This window comes from Patiria miniata, unplaced genomic scaffold, assembly GCF_015706575.1.
Source record: "Patiria miniata isolate m_02_andy unplaced genomic scaffold, ASM1570657v1 HiC_scaffold_7, whole genome shotgun sequence".
Classification (NCBI taxonomy): Eukaryota; Metazoa; Echinodermata; class Asteroidea; order Valvatida; family Asterinidae; genus Patiria; species Patiria miniata.
In genome coordinates this window covers 14498735-14522428 of record NW_024037074.1, presented here as the reverse complement: position 1 = coordinate 14522428, position 23694 = coordinate 14498735, and positions in this window count along the sequence as shown.

Here is a 23694-nt window from a genome sequence, read left to right as displayed (position 1 = left end):
AGTCAAAAGTGATTGATTCCGTCAAAAAGGGTGAAAGTGGGGGGGGGTGTGAGACGGGGTCCTTGACTATTAAAGAAATCATAATAAATCAATAAATTTGGGATTTGTTGAACCCTTTGCGCCGCTATACGGACTCCGTTCACAAAAACAAGTACCCCTTCAACAGTAAGAGAAGGGGAGTTGTGGGAGACCAGTCTTGGAGAGACATTCGAACGCAATGCCGACGACGCCTGACACGCAAAGGCGATATTGCTAGTGCTTTGTGCACATTCAGAATATAGTCGTGCGTACTTCCCGTTATGCGCGCTCGAACCAGTAGGCGCACGGTGTCCGGCCCCCGTCCATTGCAAACAGTCTTCTCCCACGCACTGCCTCACTATGGGACTCCTTACCTGTATCTTGTTTCCAAGTTCAAGCTGATATATTAATGCTTATTTTCTACTTAAAGTATTTTTCCCCCTTTTCTTACAATTCCTTACTTTTTGGTGTAGTCCCCACCTTGAGTGGCCATTGAGTGGGCCACTCTCATAATAGGAATAGGTAATGGAAACAAAGAGGAGGTCAAGTAGGGGCCTTATGTGACACTTCTGGGAACTGCCCCCTCCTTTTCTTGACTCAAAAAGCATGACAAAACCCCAAATAATCAAAGAAACTGTTATAACTAACAAATAAGAAAACTCGAAAGAACACTGAAACATATACATTTAATCCACACCTCTCCACACGACTGAAGAGGTTATAGGTGTAGAATGCTAAGATGTTTCAATGCAGCCTGTTAGCAAGAAATTTATACAGGAATTCTCATTCTCCGCTCTCTCTTGACGACAGAGCAAATGTCTGGACCTTACCCAGCAAGACGTGTGGTTAAATCCAGAATTACCCGCCTCATCTTGATGCATTTATACCGTTCGCTTGCTTGAGCACGCACAGACCTCCCATTAACGCCGTGCCGGCAAATTTGAACCTCCCCCATTAAGTACATTAGAACCTGTAGAAACAGTGCAGTGAAACAACGTATGTTTAACCATCCATCTAAGCTATGTTGACAAACACATTACAAAAGAAAACACACATAAACCATGCCGAATTATAAAACGCCGCCTCATCGTCGACACGCGGTTGTTGCGGGATACGGTTACCATGGGCAACGCCCCGGTGCCAAAGGTCAAATCCATTGGTCGGAGAACCTAAATACAAGCGCGTACTAATCAACAAAAGGGAAATTGCATGGAGAGAGCCAGGCCAAGCGACTGGGTTTTTTTTTCCCGTGAGGAGGAAAGTATGTTATATCGGAGATGGGTGACGTGGAGTCTAATGGCATGACCTATAAGGCCTAGACGTGCTATCATGGTGTTGAACACGGAAGAGCTATCCGTACAGTGTGTGTAGCACTATCGAGCTAGGTGACGGGTGCCGAGGCGAGCATTCTCCGCTCGATGTTTGAGGAAACACCGGTCGGTGTAATTCTAGTTGTGGGATGCTGTAGTAAAAGTCTTTGTCTATAGTGATTGAATCTCTCATAATGTCCGTCCGTGTTATGTAAATGAAGGGTAATTTCAGAGCCACATGTCGTCACCTGGTGTGTTTTACCTATTTGGACTGTTACAACTTCCATCCACGTGGCTTTCTGTGTTTTCTAGAAATCTCGGGAGACCAGTCAGTTCCCGTCCAAACGACGTCAGATTGTGATGAAAATGTGTGATAATCGTCCTTAATTCAGCAAGCGTATGTTACAGGTAAGTTGCTACAAAATAAAATGGCAATAATAATCTGAGGTCACTTCTGTTCCTGGTTATTTATAAAGAAGTCGTCTATGTAGGCTAGCCATCCCTCTCGACGCCTACGGGCAAACTTAAATTGGACACGCCTCCAACGTAGAATCTGCATTTTACACATTTAGTTCTTCAAAGAAGGAAAACTTGGAACGTTATTTTCCTTATATTCCAATGTCTGTTCGATAGTTTCCCGCAAGCAGTGAAATCAAAAATCGGATGCCATTTCCTGAACCGTGTCGAAATAATTGTACCCAATACAGAAATTTTAAATACTTGTAATTTAAAAAAATTTAAAATCTTGTAATTTTTTCGCATCATTTCTGGTTTTATGGTTTCTGTCATGTTCCCTCTCAAACTGCCTGCACGTGTGCTGTAATACACCCGAAAATGCCATAGATGTATATGTATATGTATATAGGCCACTGCTCGGTTCTACATTAGCAAAGAGTTAGTTGTTTTATTGATTTCGAAAAAAAAGTTCTTGGTGGTCCGTTTTGTTTTGTGTCCTGATGGTCCAAAAATACGCTCTTTCATTCCATTTTTTCTTCGCCTTCTCAAATATATTTTGAAATATATTTTGAAGAAATGTTTTTCCAATAAAATGTAACTGCCCATATTCTCGATCGAGTTTCACAAAAAATAAAATAAGATAGATGAAAAATTATTTTTTGTAATAAAAAAAAGCCCGCGCTATGCTCTATTTCTGAATGTAATGCACACGACCCGCACGTGTGCTTTGTTGGGAGAGTTCGTCATAATTGATGAAGTGAGCATCAATTTCAATTATTCACTCCCGTTGTGCATTGTGGGGCGTCTTTTAATGCAATGCTAATTTATTTGCCTCTTATTCAGACCATTTGCATGTTCCGAGAATATCGCAAACTCCTCCTGTATAGGCTGAGCATACGCGCACGCAGGGCGCCCATTTGCACTTGAAACAAGTCACCTGTACAAGTTGATGACTGATAAGTTCAATTTAGTTATCCCTGTGACATTTATTAAAATTTACCTCGCCTGGATGGCTGTGCTGTTCTGCGTTCAGAGAAGTAATATAAACACACGCCGAAGTGTTGAGATGTCTGTTGTCATATGGGCGCCTGGCTCGCAGCGATAGTCCCCAATTCCCGCCATCTGTATAAATTTGAACATCGTGCAGCATGTCATTAGGCTAAGAGGCCTTCAAAATGCACGCATCGATGGTAATGGCTGTCATGCTAAACGTCCAGTTTAGACTGACGAACCAGCTCTCCATGACCGCCGAGGCGCGAATGAATTCGTAGAAGTCACTTACATGTTATTTATACTTTCGTATGAAACAAACGTCTGCCTGCCTCAACAGGTCGGTGTGGTAGAGCGAGGTGTCATTATTAAGCTCGAATTTCAATCGTGATATCAATTGAAAAGAATCCCATTTCTGCGGTTCCGATGTAAGGGTCCATACATACCAAACGAATCTGGTCAAGTTGAAGGTCGATCTCAGCAGTTGTTTTGTCTTTCTACCAAATGCTTTCTAGGCCTAGCTCACGGTCTGCCTTAGAACAAATGATAAGGTTTCATTAATTGACCCGCGTTTTCTGTTTATGTTTCATTTCCATTCAAATACATTGTATATTAAAAGCCAAACATTTAAATTTAAGTACTAGGTCTTGGTTATACTTCAACTTCGAATGTCTAAACTATATATTTCTTTTTTTAAACTGCATTGAGAGTTCCTGACAACACTTTCCCCTCCATAGACTAACATGACTTATTCATGAAAGCGAAAGCTGTGAAATCGTGATGTGCGCATGCGTAGTTAAGCAAGCCTAACGACAACATTCTCGAAATTGAAAGGGTTGATTATAACGTCCTTGTTAGCGCGTCACATATCTGCAGCAAATAAAGTCATTTGCCTACTGGACAGGTTGCAACCTGCGACGCACCTTACATCGTTTAGTTGAACGAAGGCCAGCATCAACGTCATAATTATATCTCGAATAACAACTATGATTGCTTCGAAAACATGTCCAAAAAACAAACATCATTCTCATTTTTGTCTTGCGAAATGAAAACGGTGGCCCATGTGTTTTGTTCATTTAACTGGTGGTGACATTTAGGAGGAATTTGCTAAGGGCTTGGACCTTTCATGTTTACTGATACACAGCGAATTCCACCGCTAATGACTTTCTTTTAATGATTAAAAACACCACACTCAATAAGAGGGAATGTTTCCTTGTTAATTAGGCAAGACGTACGGCGATATGATGCGTAACGTTATTGTTCTCCTCGTTCGTCATACAATCAAACGGGTTGCATCTGTCCACGATTTAATTTGACCTCACCAGGATTTTTCTTGCCCTAGTAACTACACGCAACCATTTGCGTTACTTAATACGTGCCGTATGCTTCAAGCATGAACGTGCATCGCATGTTCAAATCATTTACTAATATTAACTAATTGTATAGAAATGAAAACAAAACTACAAATTAACTTAAAGTTTGTCGTTTTAGCATAATATCAATTGTGACGATTGCGATGGAAACCGACATAACTCAGTTTTGCTTTATTTATGCACTTTTATGAAATTGAAAATATTTCCATAAGACAGCGCACTTATCCGATTCATAAATATTGTCCATTCCAAAACGCCACTCGTCTTAAGCTTTATTTTGAGATATGACTCAAAATCATCCTTGCATTAAATTAATTTATTATTTTAAATAATGAAATTAATGAAAATGTTTTCTGAACATGCACGTAGAAAAAACCACATAGTTTTAAAGAATGTTACTGTATTTAATGATTGGTGAACCCTTCAATTGTGAACGCGGCTTCTTATTGACATTTAAACCCCAAGCACTATAATTACGGGCGTTATTTAAAAACTTTGCTTGTATTACGTTCTCATATGTATCGACACATGTCCTCAACCTTCAAAGTGAAGAGTTTCACAACAGATTTCCTTTCTTTCTCGTGTTGCTTAATATGGGAACATGTTTCTCTACTGAGTGCACTTCCCGTTGGCCGATTCACACGTTGCACTAACTCGCTTAATTTGATAATTATTAGATGCATATAATTGACATTGCAAGGGTTTCATTGGAAAGCCCAGGACTAAAGGGCTAACACCTGTTAGAAATCAGAAGTCTACAGTTTGCCTTCGGTTTTTAGACATTCAAATTCAATAAAATTCCTCATACTTGGTCCCGTAATCAATGTATTGGTGATAAAATGGTAACTGTGGCGCTTCATTTTTCTTATTTAATTCAATGGATATAGCCTCAGGTATGGTTGTGAGGTAAAAAGAAGGGAATATTTTCCAATTTGCAATTTAATTTATCCGCATTGCATAATAGATATCGCACATTGTAATACAATTATAGTATGCCAGCTATACCATTTTTTTATGTTCGCGACTCACAACGCTCTTTCTTACTTTTTTTCTGGCTTTCGTTTTGTACTATACTGAATCAATGCCTGGAATTGTAATAATGAACGCTATATGAAACGGAAGTTCAAGTAGATATTAGGGAAAGAAAACATCTGCTGCCATCGCTGATAGTGAATATGAACATAAATGTAACTCAGTTAACAGGGCTGAAAAAATAACCATCAAAACAAAATACAATCCTTGAATTCTTGAATTCTTTAATTCTTTAATTTAAGTGAAGTGATTCGTTTATAGCCTGCATGTCAACGTGCACACGATTCCAATCAAACCTATGTCGTAACTCTCCATTTTCATACCTTAATATTTAAGGGTATTTATATTTTTTTATGAACTCGAAGTTGTCAGCAAAAGGTTCAGTAAATCAGTCTCAGAACTGTGCCATTTTTAATTCAAGGAGAGAATGGCTTCATGCCTTTTTTTAATTCACTGTTGTATGTGCCTGACTAGGCTGGTACTACGGCTCATTGAAACAAGCACTTAGTGCCTCAGTGGTGTATCCGCTTTTAGCCACGGGCCTTGCAACCGGCCGGGCGAACACGTTTTTAGTGAACCGTGACTTGAAGGGGGAAACAGAGTTAATGTTCAATAATTTTAGTATTTTTGTGTCTTATGGTATTATTATAATGTGATCCATACTAGTCGTAATGGTGTAAGTATTGTGCTATATTTTGTTTTTACAAAGTAACTGTTCTTAAGCCGATATTCTGACCAACAGCTAGCACAATGCTCGAGCCATTACTGGAGGCCATCAACTTTCCAGTGACTTGTTCTCAAGTTTTCATGCGTGGGCCCATGCGGTGATTGTCATCGGTGTTATACAGTTCCGGGTTACAAAGAATACACCTATCTTTACATTAAACACTTGAAGGTACAGGCGCCATACATGCGCTTGATATATACGCACCATAAGAAATCAATGTATACCAAAAATAATGTTAACAACTCCGACTTTTACACGCAAATTTTCCTGTTCGAGAGGTCCGAAAGCGCGCCACCAGGGGACAACTTTCAGGCTCCATCGAGAATTAACAGCATAGCATGTACAGTATTTTCAATACAGAAAGATTGATTTCCGTGCACCAGGGGAACGTAAGGACAAATCGCAGTTCAGTGATGATACATTCTCATGTGTCTTCAATTACAAAGATTTGGGGGATTTGAATGTTATAGCAAATATTGTTAAACTGACGTGTTTCACGTTTTGGGCTTGAAGATGCTGCAAAAACAAACACAACATCATGTTCTTGTAGTCTGGTTCCCTGACCCCAAGTTAAGATGAAACATAGCAGTTTTTAAACTTTGAGGAATTGTAAGGTCAGAGAATCAGTCCGACAGGCTTGTACTCCTTCACAGGTGTGTAATCAATTGCAAAAAAAATGCGGAAAAACTAAGTATGAAAAATTAAGAGCAGCTTTTGAAAAAAAGCCAGTTTTCTCCAACGCCGGTCGGCCGACCGGCGTTGGAAAAATACCAGTTGTCAATGTTCGATTGGAGGAGAGGGTGGTAATGCAATGTAGAATTTAATCAGTTGAAAATTAGATCCCCATAGAAGAGCATTTAGTCCTTGAATTACAGATGAAGCCAAGATAATGAGATTGTTAGACTGATCTCTGTGGGATCATGATGAATCGGTCATCTCCCGCCTGATGCCAGGGTTGTACAGATTCGTTTGTGCATCCAATGTCTTCATTGCAATTGTTAGGCATAATGGTTTTGGTTATATGATTACACGTAGCACTTGTGGTGAATTTGTGTTAGCCATTGTTGTTGTCTGGTCGTGGTCTTTGCTGTAATATCGTATGGTTATATTTGTGGTTATTGAAAGTAGCAGAGAATATAATATGGTCGTGTTGGAAGCATGAATTATTTTCGTGCATGTGGAACAAGTACCTTGTTACGACCTTCCTTTTTGTCTGAAACGAAGTGTAAGATTGGGGAGATTCCACCAATACGTGTCATAGAGGTACACGGTACGAAACTCCGGATGTGAAAGGTCGCAAGTACAATTCCGTAACCCATCTCCAACTGCTTTCTCATCATTTTTTTCTGACGATTACAAGGACGTTATAACAACCCTTATGTTAAGATAAAATTCCAACATGTTTCTCGGAGTGATTACGGTTAGAAAAAATTCTGATAAAACTTATAGCAAGAGAAAGCGCAACCCCTTGAAAATGCATAGAAGGAGGAATCCGGAAGCATCGCGTACTATATCAGGCTCTTTTACGGTGGAAACAATCGTTTCACATAATTATTTTAGGGGTCTAAATGCAAACTGTTTTAGCAGGAAACGTAATGTAATCGTACCAATATCATCTGGCGATTTTTGCATGGCAAAGTGCGCTCGACTTGTATCGGCCCTGGTTTGAATTAATGAACTTTTGTTACACGATAAAAACAAAAAATGTCATGATGTGAATTATGGTCTATGCATTCTACCTTTCCCTGAAGGCTACACATCTGCAAACTATAACTCCATAGAGACAAGTGGATTATGTTATTACGTGGACAAGCGTGCTCTCATTTGCGTTCAACTGTTATAACATTGCTTAACTCGTTGGGTGCCGATGATCTTGTTTTAAAAGAATTTGGAAAACAATTAACGAGGCGTAATTTCGAAATATCGTGGGGGTGTTTTTCCAACACTTTGTGGAGGTTTTTCCGTGACCTGTTTTCACCTACGTTTCTCAACCTTTCTTGATACAAATTAGTAGAAATAAGATCGCATATAGTGTAAAACATGACCAAAGTATTGACCCACCAGAAGTATGCCATGCTGAATGTAGATTGGCCAGCTTCAGGCAGAATGGGGGATCAACTATAGCTTGCCACACAATCATAAATACTGAATGATTAATTTATTCATTTCATATTCCATCTTTTGAACTAGGAAACGTGCAACTAAGCATATAGCATATTGGGAATCGTGATAAAAAACTAATGACTATACCATGCACTGCCGGATGACCTAACAACTGGTCGTAATCTAGTTACGTTTATCAACGAATGCATGATGAGTCGGGTTATTATGGCTGATCTGTGACGCTTCATGCGCCTGCGCATCAACCTCCCAATTCAAACTGGTTGCAGTCGTTTCTGCTACGACGATTAAGTGATGCAACAAACCACGGTTGGGCCACGATTTCAGTAATAGTTTAACACCCTAAAATATATACTTCTGGCGGAACGTTCGTTCCGGTGGTTCGACTTGAATTTGCAAATGCGAAATGATTATCCACAGCGTCTAATATAGTTTCATGCTATAACAGGATTTTGAGAAGGCTTGTATTGTATTTAATGTCTGATAATCATGGAGAGAATGCTATCAGGAGATCACATTCAACTTTAACATACATGTATCCAGTTATATGCGTTTTGTCGGAGCAGCTCGAACCAAAGTGATAACATCGTTCAAGTCAGAATACATGGCATGAGACGCCAACGATACGGTGTGCATGCTAAGCGCATATCAAATTTTTAAAGCATCTCACCGCCCTGTCAGATTGTAAGTAATGAATGAGGAAAACTCGGCGCAGTACGCACAATTGCAAACAGCCATTTGCATTATTAGAAAAGACCGGCGGGCCGGGTCGTGTATGTGCATGATGACTTGTATTATTTACCTGACAACTGCCTATAACAACCGTTGGCAGGTTATGGAAGAGAAACACACGCCGAATGACAAAAGCAACAGTGCATGTTGAATCTAAATGTGGCAACGGCTATTGGATATTATTGTGTTTGGTTAGTATAGAAATTGATGTGCTGCACTACTGATCATCAACATTATTTTGAAAAAGAGGAACATTTTGTTGAAATGATCGACAGTGGTTATTCTTGAGTCACTTCGTTTGACCCTTTGTTTGGGGTAATTTACATACTTGCACCACATTAAACCGTGGAAATCATGCCTGTCAGTCGTCATTTTTACCATTTTTCCCCATGTTTTGAAACATGAAACATAAACAAGACGCAGACAATCTAGCGACGCAACTCCGTTTCATTGGATAATTATTCATATTTAACCCCAAACATAACTAATTCCATAATGTTAACGTGACTTGCATGCTTGAATCATGAGTTATAACAATATGATTCATGCAATATGTCGGGCAGAAATGAATGTACATGTATTTATTACAACCGCGCGTACTAGGCTTTTTAACTTATCAAAAAAGCCCTCAAAATGACCATATGATTGTATGTATGTCGAGAAGTAATACACTGATATAAGCTTGTTTGAGAGACGGACAGTATCAGTACTACAAGTACTGTTTATTATTCCAGTACTACAATTCCCTTTTTCTTATTTTGGGAGCTCTCAAACCCGTATGGGCTTATGTTATCAAAACACGAGTCCCCTTTCGCCTGAATTCCTGACGCCCAGATTGTTGCCACAAATAGATTTGATTCTTTGATCCAGCCAGAAATGCAATATTACATTTCCCGTTTTTTGTGGGTTTTTTTGTACGCTTTCAAAAGCAAGACATGTGTTGTCAACAACACGTGTTGTCAACTGGGGTGGAAAATAGAATCAGAGCAACGGGGCTGGGAAGTGTGACTCCCACGCGGCTGATACAGGTTCCAGCCAAAGAAACGATAACACCTACGTTTTTCAATCGACCTAAACTTGCATTTAGTTCTAACCTTCCTACTTTTTTTTCTAACAGTAGGCCTACGGCAACAAACTGCAACATGAAATAAACTACTCGACGTACTTCACAGTACAATAAAGTCTGTACCTTAGAAGTTCTTTCAAAAGGCACGTTCAATTAGAGACGTGAATTGGCAAAGTGGTGCACTTTGTCTTCGTTCCATCCAAAAGGAGGTTTAGTAATTTTTTTCTTCTTTTGATTGATCGCTTTAATAGCACCGCAAGCGCCGTGTGCATTTTATTTGACAATGTTATTGCAGTAAAAGTGTGTCGAGTCCCCTTAGCATTTATAACTTGTGGCGTGAACCAAATCAGGGTTCTCATTTATTTTATTTTTTTATGTTGTGGAGTCATTTTAAGCTGTTGTGGCTGAGCTGCGAGCGTCTCTTGTCAGCAACTGAGCCCCCCCCCCCCCCTCCTCGGCTTTCCCGGTATCTCTCGCAGTACGGTCGGCACCTGTGTCCGCTGATCCCATGAATCGATTTTCGTATTTTACAAGCGTAGATAGAATTCCTTGAATAAAGGAATGATTCTCTTCGCTTGTACCTTACGCTCCATCCACAATGAAAGCTCAGCAACCTAAAACGAAATAGTCCTCGCCTTTGCTCTAAATGGCGCATCTATACATTCGCAGTTTATACTCGTGGTGGCGCTATACTCCTAAATGTTCATACGGATAATTTTTAAAACAATGTTTCCCTTATTTAAAAAAGAAAAATGTGCATTGTACATCAATTAGTAACATGATGTCACGTCATCGCGATGAAATAAAATCGAATCCTTAAACTCACATAAATCATTTTTGTGATCGTCAAATGGCTTGTCCCGATGTAATGCGGTGCCGGCCATATCAAGTTTCAGCCGATTTTATTTCCGCCCCTCGATGAGTCCTAAGTATATTCTTTGCCTTTCATCGGATACCTTAACATAACGAAGGCGGATAACGTTAAAAGACTTAGTCTATAAAAAAATAATGTTTGCATATCCTTGTCTATTACCCAGGTGGACATGGGAATTTGGGATGAATTGGTGATATGAATCACAAGGATTCTGGCAAGACGTGAATGCTTTATACCAAGCCGGATGTAAGAATTGTTTTCATTAAGTGAGATAGCATTGTCTTGTAAAAGTCCCCGATGTCGTTTTAATACATATTTCAGTAACTATTTGTCGTGGTTGTCACTGTTCTCGTCAGTCGTTTTTTCCATAGCTCTTAGTTAAAGTAACTGTTAAAATGCTCAATATAAAAAGTCTGGACAATGTTATCATTTAATACAAAAAATATAAACATGTAAACTTGATTACTTCAAGTTTACCAAGTTAGCCCTTTTGATAGTGAGGCATAAACATAGGCCTTTGTCTATGGTTTTACAAATATACGAAGTTGGGGATATCCTGAAAAGTTCCAGCTCGTCTACTGGGGCTCTCGGGACTTCACTGCTCTTCCTGTTTTGGTCTCTGTTATGTACTATACATACATCTGTATCGAATTACAAGTTAATTTATTTTGACATTAAATGAGCTTCTTAATTCTTTCAGCCCGGCGTAAATCCCTCACGGATCAGCGAGGATTTTTGTGAAATCCTTCCGTGCTTTTGTCGCTCAGGAAAAGACTCGGAAATGTCACGAACAACGAGAATAATGGCCGTACGTGTATGCCCCTATAGCAGAAGTAAAGTCGTTGTATTTTCTTACACGTATCTTTTCTTCCCGTTGGGGGATTCATGAGAGATCAACGTCTGTTTATTTGTCGTTGATAAAGCATTCTGAAAAAAAATGACCGTACTGTTTTCATGAATGTTATCGAACTTCTTAATATTTGAAGCGTATAAGCTAAAATTCACGCGCGTGCCAAATGGCAAAGGTTATATGGCAGCTACCGTTACATAATATTAGCGAATTGGTCTATTGAATTCGATGCCAAATTTACAGAAAAATAAGCACACAAAATTTTTCAGAAATGTTTAGTCCCCGAGTCATACCCACTTTTTTATTACCTTGCTAACCGTGGCTGCAATCGCCGAGCTATCGGAAGCCCGAATTCGGCCTATCAATAATGTCAATGTCCGCTCAGTATTATTTGCTCATTTCCGAGCAAACAAACGCCCTCTACCGGCAGAACTGTTCAAACACGTCTCCCAACACAGCGTGGCTTCCGTACAAATAGTGGATTACTGCTATCCGGAGTAAAGCCCCAAGAGTCAACAAAATGAATGCAGTGATGACGGTTGCAGTCGGCGAATAAAATTTGCGCAGGCATTAGTATTGAGATGGTGGCATATAAAATCGGGCTTATTGTACAATTCCGTCTCTTGCATCATTATGGTATCTCACCTGCGAGTGCACCCTTGCCCTTTCACTAGCACATGCGTGATACGGTCAGAGAAACCGTTTTGTATGGCTTATCAGCATTTCATACAACACCGATTCTGGCTTAGGGATTGCATTTAACCTAATAATACAAACAAAATAATGCTAAAATAAACGGAGAAAACAAACCACGTAAAGAACATTATTTTCATTTCAAATATCTTTTTTGTTACGCACTCACGTGAATTCGGATTAAAGGCGATCGGATGTGTATTGCGCCAAGTGTATTTTTTTGTGCCTCCACCTACTTTATTTTCTTCAATCATCATACCTTTTTCAAAATGTATACTTATTTCCCGGATGAGCGCGTACTTTGAATGAAAACAAAAAGTAACAGTCGGGGTTTTTTTGGCAGAGTCGAGCTGGCAATGACGCACGTATTATGATTCAACTCGACTCGAATGGAATTTTACAAAATGTCAATTATACGTGCGAAACGTTGATTCGTTACTTCAGGTTCCTTCAAACACTTGTAGGGTCTCGGACACGGTTTCTTATTTTTTAATAACCAGTCGGAACCAGAATCTACCGGTACCTCATGAGAGATAAACAGAGTCATTGGTTCTCGCCATCCCGATCGACTGGCGCATCAGATTACACGAGCAGATGGCCTCCAATCCTACAGGGAACCAACCCTGTTAACAAACGATAGCAAGCATGCCAAATATGGATATTTCGTGAATTCTTCATGTTTCATTTAGGAGCCTTGAGTAAGTATATCAAAAGCTTCACGTAGAACCGCTCCCGCTTGTTCGGTTTCATTTAGTTTGGTTTCACTTTTGTTTATGGAGGATTTACAGTGATGGGATTCGTAGTTTTCGACAAACACAAATGTTTTTAGTCAAATCACACCTTCTTATCATTATAATATAAAATATCGCCTTACTTTGCAATCATTAAGGCAAAGATTTAATAACGGTACATATTATAGGTTCGTTCACTTTTTGTGTATTTTTGTTTGTTTGAGGCGACTAACTTGTTCAAAATCTTAAGGTGCGACTATTATTTAATGTTCAGCTCAGTGGACATTCTGAGACATTCAGAGAGAAAACGTAATACTAACTACAGGGTGAGTAAAACAAAAAAAAAGCGGAACCCAAACCCCATAAAATATATTTCATATTTAAAAAAAAATATGTAACACCAAAAATAATAATGACTGGAAAGCCAATTTTATAAGCCACTTTTAGATGAAAAAAAATTGCTCAATCCGTTCAAAGAATATCACAATTTAAACACCATGACCCTAAAACCTGTCTCGTCCAAAAAAAGCAATTCATTGTGTGTTTTGACTGTTTGGAACAACAAAGAAAATGCCACAGAATACTTGTTTCAACAACTGTCACCAACTGTAGTATACAATATCTTTTTTAACAACCCTGGTTAGGCAAACAATATGACTTATAAAATCTACTTTTTTTAAAGGACAGGCCTTCAAAGGGATTCTGTTGAATATTTTTAACGTTTAAACTGAGATTATATCGCTAGTGATGTTTGAAGACAAATGCGACGACCATTGAACGAGACAGGTTTTAGGGTCATTCTGTTTAAATGGTAATATTTTCTGAACGGAGTGACCAATTTCAGTCATTTTTTTTGTCATCTAAAGGTACCTTATGAAATTGGCTTTCCAATCATTATTAATTTTGGTGCTAAATACTTTTTAAATATGAAATATAATTTTTGGAGTTTGGGTTCCGTTTTTTGACTCACCCTGTATATGCACAATTTGGATGTTTCATTACTGCATTCCGTTGCCTAAGGCACGTAAAATACTGTACCTGCGGGAACATTGTTTAAACCGCCTGCAATAATCTATTTTTCTTCTGAACGACACCATTTCAGGCTGATTTAAGTTTTTAGGGTACTTGGTGGCAGTCCTATCCTCACATTGAACAGGGATTTCTCGTTCAATCTGTATAGGCACGTATCCAGGTAAAGTTGCAAATGTTACTATGCTGCATTTATGCCACCGCTTAGGGTCACTGCCCTACACTACGAAACTATGATGACAAAACCGCTATTCCTTATCGATTAGAGTGCCAGTTTGCAATCCCCATGGCAACGTATCCCCCCCCCTGTACTTTCGAATAATAAAACCCTCTCAGTACACGGTCGTGTTCCTCATAGTGGATGTCAGCAAAGGAAAAAACTCACCATATTTTTAAAGGAAATTACGGTACAGTCCGACCTGCTCTCTTGGGAAGGTAGGCACGCGTCCTGAGATCCAATGGACCGACCAAAGGGCCCACAAGGATCCGTGAAGGTTGACCACCGGTATACTGATTGGATTGTGCTTAGAGATCACAGGTTGAAGTAATTTGAAGCCATATCGGGAAGATTGCGCCGGTGTTCTCAAAAGGGAAACTTCCCGTCTTGGAGTTTGTTTCTATATACCTTGTGACACACATTAATTTTTTAAAGTCAAAGTCAATTGCTCCCCCCCCCCTCCCCCACTCAACATTTTGAACATAGCATTTATTTTATACGACGTTTATAAATATTATAATCACTGGATGTGATATCCATATACAGTATGATAGAGATCAGTGAGATCACCCCACAGGGTTTGCGCATGGGTGTTATAGTGCGTGGATGCACAACAAAAAAGCCGTCGGGAACGTTTTGCTGCAGGCATACCGTTGCCAAGAGTTTCTACAAGTTTGGCGTTACCCTTGAATACAAAAAACACAATTTGAAAAGGTATGTTACCACAAACCCTAAATTCCATTTAAAGGTCATAGCGCACGTGCCATTAAACACATTTTGTATCTTCGTTGACAGTGCGCGCGATACGCCACGTGCCAGGCATAATGGTACAAATCTTGATCAATCCGACGCGCTCTGTCAGGCATGAGAGATATATAAGAACTTAACTTGCTGCCTGACTGGACCTAATTACGGCATTCTGAATCTAAACCGAGCAGGCAACTTTATCTCATTTCTTTCTCCTTATATTTCCTCGGGCTAGTTTGCCAAGGACGGTTCGCTTCGCGCAGTCTTTCGGATGATCGGACTTCATTTTGGCCCCCTTGATCGAAATACAAAACCAGTGTCAGGTAGTCGGATATGGTGCGCATGCAGCCAGGAACGCGCCCGCGGCAAAACCAAATCGACCCGATTCGGATCGTCCACGCTAACAAGTCACTCGTCTCCATTGTGTGCAGCTTTGATGTATTATTTATTAAAGGATCAGAATCAGATTTGACCACGGACAGTTGGGTTTTATTCGTCTTTGTAAGGCCATGATTATTTCTGACGTTGTTCCATTTTCAAGTAGGTCACTGAATGGACGTGAAATTGGGGAGAAGCATTATAGTTAAACCCTGGGTGGGCGAAAACAAATACGACTCGTGCATGGTTGATTATTTGCAAAACTTGGAAATAATGAATGTAGGTCTAAGTACGTTGTGATAGCCCGGATTATAATCAGCGTTGCTGATTGAAATACAGAGCAAGGAAGCAACATTCATATTGGTAACGTTTACATGTCAGTAGGTTTGTGCTTTTGATGCCCTCGTGATTTGACATCTTGTGTAATTACGTACGGTGAGATTTTGGGATTATGATGGGAGACAATTGGAAATGTCATTGAAAGACGAATTCTGGATTCACTGTTTGTACGGTATTCTGTCGGCAATGCAATGGATTATGGTCGAGCAGAACTGAGATTTGACCCAGGATGAATGTGCATCGTTGGTCAAGCATGATGTAAAATGAATGCCATCCAATCACAGCGTACAAAAACACCCGGGTCAGAGTCAGAATCCGATTTCTATTTGGCTCAACCCTTTTCCGGGGCAAAAATGACACTTGAAAATCACACTTTTCCGGATCAAAATGCTCTGGAAAAGTGTCACATTGTCACCTGGAAAATGTTACCCCGACTTGAAGTGTCATTTTGACCCGGAAAAGGGTTGTCAGTCTGACCGGGATGTTTTTAGAGTGTACTATATTTCAAAACACGCCCACATATAATTTGTCTCATTAGGGGCCCATTAATCAGGTCCGTTATGAGCGAAATGTTGGGCGGGGATAGTCCAGTAAAGCGCTCAATTAACTCCCAATTGAAAGTACAGTATATGTCGGTAATTAACTTCGGTTCCGTAATTTTTCTGAATAATAAACGGTGTCACAGTTTCATGCAATTAAGGTCAACTGCACATCTCATTTAAGCCGCTCTAGCTCTCCGGCCTTTATTTTAGATCATTTGGTCGAATCCGAAATCTTGGATATTATTATTATCATTGAGACGTAAGTTGAATGGAGTGAGCCGTGGGAACGAGGTTGCAGCATCCAAGTTACCGGAGTATAGCCTCGGTACCTGGATTTATACCCGTCTGCAATACGTCTCAAGACATTCTCTCCATTCGTCATTCTGAATCCACCTGCAGGATTACCTCTAAGTGCCACAGCGTGAACAGCATGAATTCTTCCTCCTTTGCTTTTAAAAGCAAGCGTGTGCGTAAATTAATTGTCAAGACTTAATGTGCAGCTTCCCCTGGTTGTAACATTAACCACTGTAGACTGTGAGCTTCCGAGAGTGAAAATGTTGAGAGATGTGTCAGGCGAACTTAAGCCGGCTCACACAAACTCAGAATTGGCATTGAGGCATAATAGGCCTATAAAGTGAAAGAAGTGAAAATAATCTGCTTGAAGCAACTTCTCTGCTTTCCTTGGCAACCGTTCCGCCTCCGTTATAATGTACGTTTTAGTTACATTCTTAGTAGTCACCTCATGCGTTGGCTGTGAGTTAAAGTTAAGCATGTGTCATCTCAACTGGAAAAATAGCATTGGCTGAATCCTCTTCCATGAAACCTTTACTAAGTCTTTGGATTTGTTGGTGCATGTGAAGCTTAATTTATGGAGTTAAATCTTAACCTTGGGGTATATAGCATTGCGTCATGGTTCATTCCTCCATAGCGATTTAAAGGCTAGCTCCTATGTTTGGCTACGTTATGCGTGGGCCAATTGTCACTAATCGAACGGCGACTGACATTCTGGGTTTTCTTGAATGCTAACTACCGAATCCAATACGTCCTGACGATGCATGTCACCCTGATGTGCAGGGCATCTTGTTTTGTTGCTAGTTTGCGTCAATCGTCTTATCATCACACTGCCCGGCGACTCTGTATAGGTTTGGAAATTGATATAATTCTCCACGGCATGCGCCTATAGTTTGATTGGAGCGAGGTCACTCGTCTCAGTCGCGCGATTGGCAAATTTCCGGAGGCGATGGTGATTGAGCTGCGATTTAAGCGTCCCCAATCTGCGGAGTTATTGGGTTATCATGAGTAAAGAGATGATATGGAAAGCAGTAACGCTGTAGTCTCCAATACTTTACAATCTTCGAATGTGTTAACATCTACCGGTTACATTTGATATTTTAACATCTGATATTTGTGTCGACTGATACAAAACAGAACGTGACTATTCATTGTCAACTTGTGAATTGTTCTTTCCCAGTCAAGCCACATGAACAACACAAGAGGGCCCAGTGTTAAAAAGTGGAGAAATGTTTTGCATGTTGTGCAAGTGGTTACTGTGTTGTTGCTGTTCGTTTTCTTGCAACTGTGTGGGGTCATCACAAGTTGGGCCTATACTCATAGCAAGAAAAGACTGACTATGACTCTTTGTTTTCGTAGCAATGGTTGGAAATAAAGCCATCGTAATTATGAGATGAATCTTTAACATGATGGTATGAAAGGCAGTCAGTCTGCAAAAAGCAAGTTTCGGCCAAATAATTCAATGAGTTTTTACGTAATAGCCCAGCAATTTTTGGGATTAGCAAGATCCTTTGTTTTGCAAACAGCAGCCTTGCTTTAGTCTCAATATCGCGATTCCGTGTGAACATCCACGATCACAGACCTTCCAATTGTGTTCAAATCGCAATATCACACTCGCTTAACGAGAGCTGTTACCTTGACTCGAGTCGTCATTCAGCACATGTGAATCTTCCAAGATGTACGTTGCCTCTACCATGCAGTGCGTGGTGTGAAAGTAATACACACAGTTCAAATAACGTAAGAAGCATAAGGGACAGTTGGACTCAGTTGAATGGAGTCTCTTCTCGAGATCTCTTTCCCTATTCAAGCATCGTGACAATGTTCGTCAGCACAATGAATGAAATAAATACTCCAGCGGACAGATCTATAGGAGCGTGTGATATTACATCTACCTAGCGGACGTTTCCAAGGAACGGTTGAAATAAAATGGCTTGGCGAAGCATGGAAACGGGTTAGAGCGGCAAAAGAACTTTTCACATCAATACGTGCGTTTGAGCGTCTAAATATAGAAGGGAGTGCTGAGGTCTTGGCCTAAATCGTGTGAATAGGACAGATTTGTGTGTGGTCGATCCAAGTTGACATGCTGTGCGCAGAGCATATAATGAACGCGTATTCTGCTTCATTTATTGAACGCCCACGTTGCGTCATATTGCTCGCTTGTCTTAAAATCTGGTTTGTTTGGGAGGGACGTATTGGTGACGAACGACCATCATGCAGAGATAATGTCGTTGATATGACGTCTCTCGTTTGTCCCTTTTTGTGGCTTTCACTGCACTCCTTATACATCTCGTTATCTTCTGTTGTTATCGTTCGCTCAAAAATACAAAGTAATTATTTTTTTAATATCAATGATTCTAAATGCCTCGCGGAAGCCTCGCGAGTGACGGCCTCACATTTAAGCTTCACACGCTGGTGTTGTTGACTTTCTCGTTGTTGGTTTCTTTTTGCCAGAAAAACAACCTGCTGGCTCTCCGCTTATTGGAATTTTAGAGAATTTTCATCTGATGTTCTCATAGTGTCGCTGCCTAATGAAGACCGTGCGGCAACACATGCCCACACAATCCGCGTCTCATCATCGCACAGGACCATGAAGCAGCTATCATTTGTTTCTCTCGATATATTGTCGCACAATCTGAGATTAAAAAGATTTCGGATCGGTATTGAGTTGTCTATTCTATTGGGAAAACATGCCACAAGTCCGTTCGAGTCTTGATTTCTACACTCGTCAGCTACTCGTATGAATGGACATCAGTCCAAAACTAAGTCAGCCATGGCCGGTGAACTATTGCTACAGTAAGGGCGAGTAAAGCTTCTTGCCTGGGCGAGTTAATTTTAAATGAGGTCAGAAACCTAAAGTCGCGTAAAACACTAACCTCAGTTGTCTGCCAATTCTTTTTTTTTGGTAATTCTTTCGGTTGAACTTCTGACCTGGAGTGTTTACGAAGAAACCATGAGTTTCTCAGCGATTTGTTTGAATCGTTTTATCTGCCAATTCCACGGTTGATGTGTGGAGTGGTGTCCAATTACAGACTAAAACTCACTGCCTTAACGTCGAGAGTATGTGTTTAAGACTTGCAACGTCTAGGTTCCCGACGGGGCTAATTTGCCGATTCGATAACACAGGATCATTGGGTTGGCTCTGACGGTTCGTGGATGATCCTTTAAGACCAAAGACGGATCAGGAACAAACGAAAAACACTGACTGCAACAACTTCTTACATTTAGCTTAAAAATGCGAAATAGTAGCCGGGTCAAACGAGTCCTCCCAATGCGTGGGCTTAACGGTTCATCAGCTTCTGTAAGGACCCACATGTCCCCAGGCGCCATACGTTCCTAATCACGCCTCATCGTCGTCGCATTCTGTTGAGTCTGCGAGCATCGTTACCTAGGAAACCCAGAATGCAGACAACTAAATGTTCTGTAAAGATACAGATTATATTATTACCCGCTCTCCGCACGAGAAAAATGGCACGCACAGCGCAGAAATTGCACGACGTATAATTATGTTCGTGAACTTAATGACGCAAAAAACCCATGTCGAATTCTTTTTGAACATTTTGCAACATGTTCGTTGTTCGTGTGATTGGAACAACCCAAAACAGATTTGTTTCACCCAAGTCAATTCTTAGATTTCAACACACACAGATATCGTGAAGAAGGTTTTTCTCATCAATTGTATGATTCACTCAGAACATAGAAACTGGTCAGGTACCTTGTGACTGTTTATGGCTGGATTTATTGCAAACACGTTCTAATGAGAACGGCAAAGAATAAATATTTGCTGCGAGTTATAGCCCAACTGTACAAATACACGTCAATATTTCATCCTCAAGTTAGACCTAATAAACGTCTTTTTGTACTGTCAAGAGAACTTACCTTTTCAATATGCAATGCTGAACGCGCAGAGCATCTCCCGCATGGGGCAAAATGTAGTTATTCATTTTGAAGTTCGAAGAAAAAAACACACAATAAATAGCATCTTGTTTTTGAAAGCTCCATGCGCCGTGACGTGCATGATGAGATCTTAAAAACCTTAACTAATGTGTTACTAAAACCGATTAGAAAGTTTGAAATGATATCTCTGTGAAATAGGCACATTTTACTTCACCATGTACCGGTACGCGAGCTATACCAAGTTAAAAGTTGACACCACTAGTAATGAGCTACTTAACTTTTTCACAAGCAAATAGAAAAATTCACTATTTGGCACAACTCCACCTATACACTGATAACTTTGGTATAGTCATATAGTCGGAATCGGTATAACAAAATAAGCGTGGGACTGGAATTCAAAAGAAAAAAAATAAACCCTGATTTTCTTCATTGCAAAGTAATAGAAATGCACCTCGCGGTAATATGATGTGTGGGAGGGGAGGGGCAGGGACTCATCACGATAAAACAACTAGTTCCGGTTTAATAATATCTGAATCATGATCATGCATCATCGTTTTAAAACATCAACATTCGTTTGCCCTTTCGTGGTACGTGCTCATCAAGTCGGTAATAACTTATTTTTCCCAAACGATGATTGGTAATCCACGTTCGCTCCACGCCGCATGACAAGCACAAGTGTGTTTTCAAGATTTTTAATTTCCGTTGCTAGGCAAGGAAGACGCAAGGGAAGACGATTCGTCCAGACGGCCGCTTCCTGATTTTGAATGGATTTACATTGCTGCTAAAACAGTCGTCTAATTGCACGCATCAGTTGTCAGTGGTCCAAGAAACATTATAATTATGTGCATAAATAAAACAAACAATATTTTAAATTCCGAAATAACAAATAACATTACTAACTGATGCTATATTAAGGTTCTGTGTTTATGTCTATTGGCAAATGGAGGGCTCACATCACAGTAATGAGCACAATTTGTTCATCGTTGGAGGGGAACTAAATCTTGGGTTTAATTACACGGCAATTCCATACGTTTGGAGTCTTATTAATACAAGATGATGGAATTTGCCTGTTGTTATATCTTATCATGGTAACCTTATAACAAGGCACTTCTTCAACATATTGCTAAATTTGGCGGTATTATCGAACAACATAGTTATCAGTTCTTTGATTGGCCCGTGCTCTAAAAGTTATCTAACTATGAACATGTAACAGCCGTCGTCACGGCCTGGCCATTGTCTCCATGTTCATTGGCGATCGTCATTCGATCCAAACATGACAGGTGTGTTGATTTAGAACGACAAAAAAATTCTCCCGGGCAAATTGACGAGGGATAAATGGAACCGCTCTAGCAATCATAAATCATTTCTTGCTCATGTCATATGCATTTAGGGATATAATTGCCCCAGTTTTATCCAATACTGGTGGTTATTTTCCCCCTTTTAAAGGCACGTGATCGATTTGATCGCGGCAGCTTAGTACACATACTCCAAAGCTCTTCAAGCGCATGACCTATTTTGGACAAATCCGGGAAACAGGATTATCAATAACGACGGAACGTTAAAAACACAGAACCTTCCATTTTGTTGACAGTGGAAGGAAACGCATGCTTGTCAACGGAATCAGCTACTAGTTGCAAATACAAGCAAGCATTTGCCGAGTTGGGCACGACAAATATGGTTTTAGTCTCCAGTTTCACGAACGCCATGATCGTATATACGCGTATACCGCGCTCCATGCTGTGCGCTGCACATCGAACGAAGGCTATACCAATATTGCTCGGGTTGAATAGGTGCATAATATACATAATTTATTATGCAAATTTCATTTTGCATTAATGAAATACGACTTTTGTAAGATAGTTTTTATACTCGGCTCTTTATTAGAATTGAAGACAATCAAACCTCTACAACTTCCCCTACAGCCACACTCCAGCAGTGCCCTTTTTCTTCACCCTTCAACATCACGTTAGTTCCCCCATTTTATACGAGCAACTAGATGGATCCGAAAGGGAATTTTGCATATTCTTTCATTTGCTACCAGCCCCGCAGCTCCACAATGATTGAGTTTAAACCTAGGGCTCCAAAGGCATTCGCTCGTACCCCCGCCCTGCAAACAGAGCGCAGGCTGGGAAGGGCTGATGAGCTTCACAGAATCTTGTGAAGGAAGTGGGGATGGCATTCTGGGTAATTTATCATGACCTATAAAGCATCTGGCTGCAGCTATATAAGACTGCGGTTAGCCAATGCGCGCAAATGCTATCCGAAAACTTTCTCATAAAGAAATGCATACACACCATACCGGATGTGATTTCTTTTTCATTGCGGACCATGTGGACAAATTTTGAGCGTCGAATAATATGCATTTCGACCCTTCGTGAATTCGAAACGGAGCTTGAGCAACTGACGGGAGTTGAACATTTACAAAATCAGTTTTTTTGTACAGATTTCCCTACATTATTACGCTTTTCAACGAAAAAAAAGGGCATTTATAAATGGGAATAAAAGAGTGATGAATGACTCAGTCTTAACGGCCGTTTAAAACCTCGCAGGGTCGTGGCCGTGATGACTTGCCGGTCTCAGGTCACGCAAAATCTATCCAATCAGAGCGTGAATTCATTAGCCCTTCCCAGCGGCCTGTTTGCAGGGCGAGGGTATACGAGCGAATTCTAAGCAGTCCAATACGTAACACTACAGCATGCTCAGCAAAACAAGTTGAGAACCAATCACAGTGGATAATGATGAAAGACATGACATTTTCGCAGGTAGTTTTATATTCAAGTTCATTTAGTCACTCACTGTAGCGCCCGAAACCGCCCTTTGTACCTATTACCCAGCGCCCGAAACCGCCCGAGTGCTGCGCTCTGTGGTTGTATGGATTCCTCGGTGAATAAACTGTAGGCCTTATACATTATTACAATGTAATACAGGTGGTAATGCTGAATTCCATATAGGACCTATAGTGTTCCGCTTAACAACGTCGTGAACTAGTTGGAACGTTGATAATGTGTACAAATCCGGTAACCAGACATCTAATGCTAATAATTATGTCAGTACACTGAATGATCGGGAGATAACCTGGTGAAAATGACGTCAAATGAGAACGAACGTATAGTGACGAAGGTAGGCATATACTATAGGATTTATCAAATTAAACAAACCTTGGAAAATATACGTTTAGTATGGACAGGGCTTTATCATTAAAAAAAAAGACAACAAATACTGTGGCGTCATGTAGTAGTCCGTACCTGACACTAAAATAATTATGATCGTGTGGGTAATTCTAC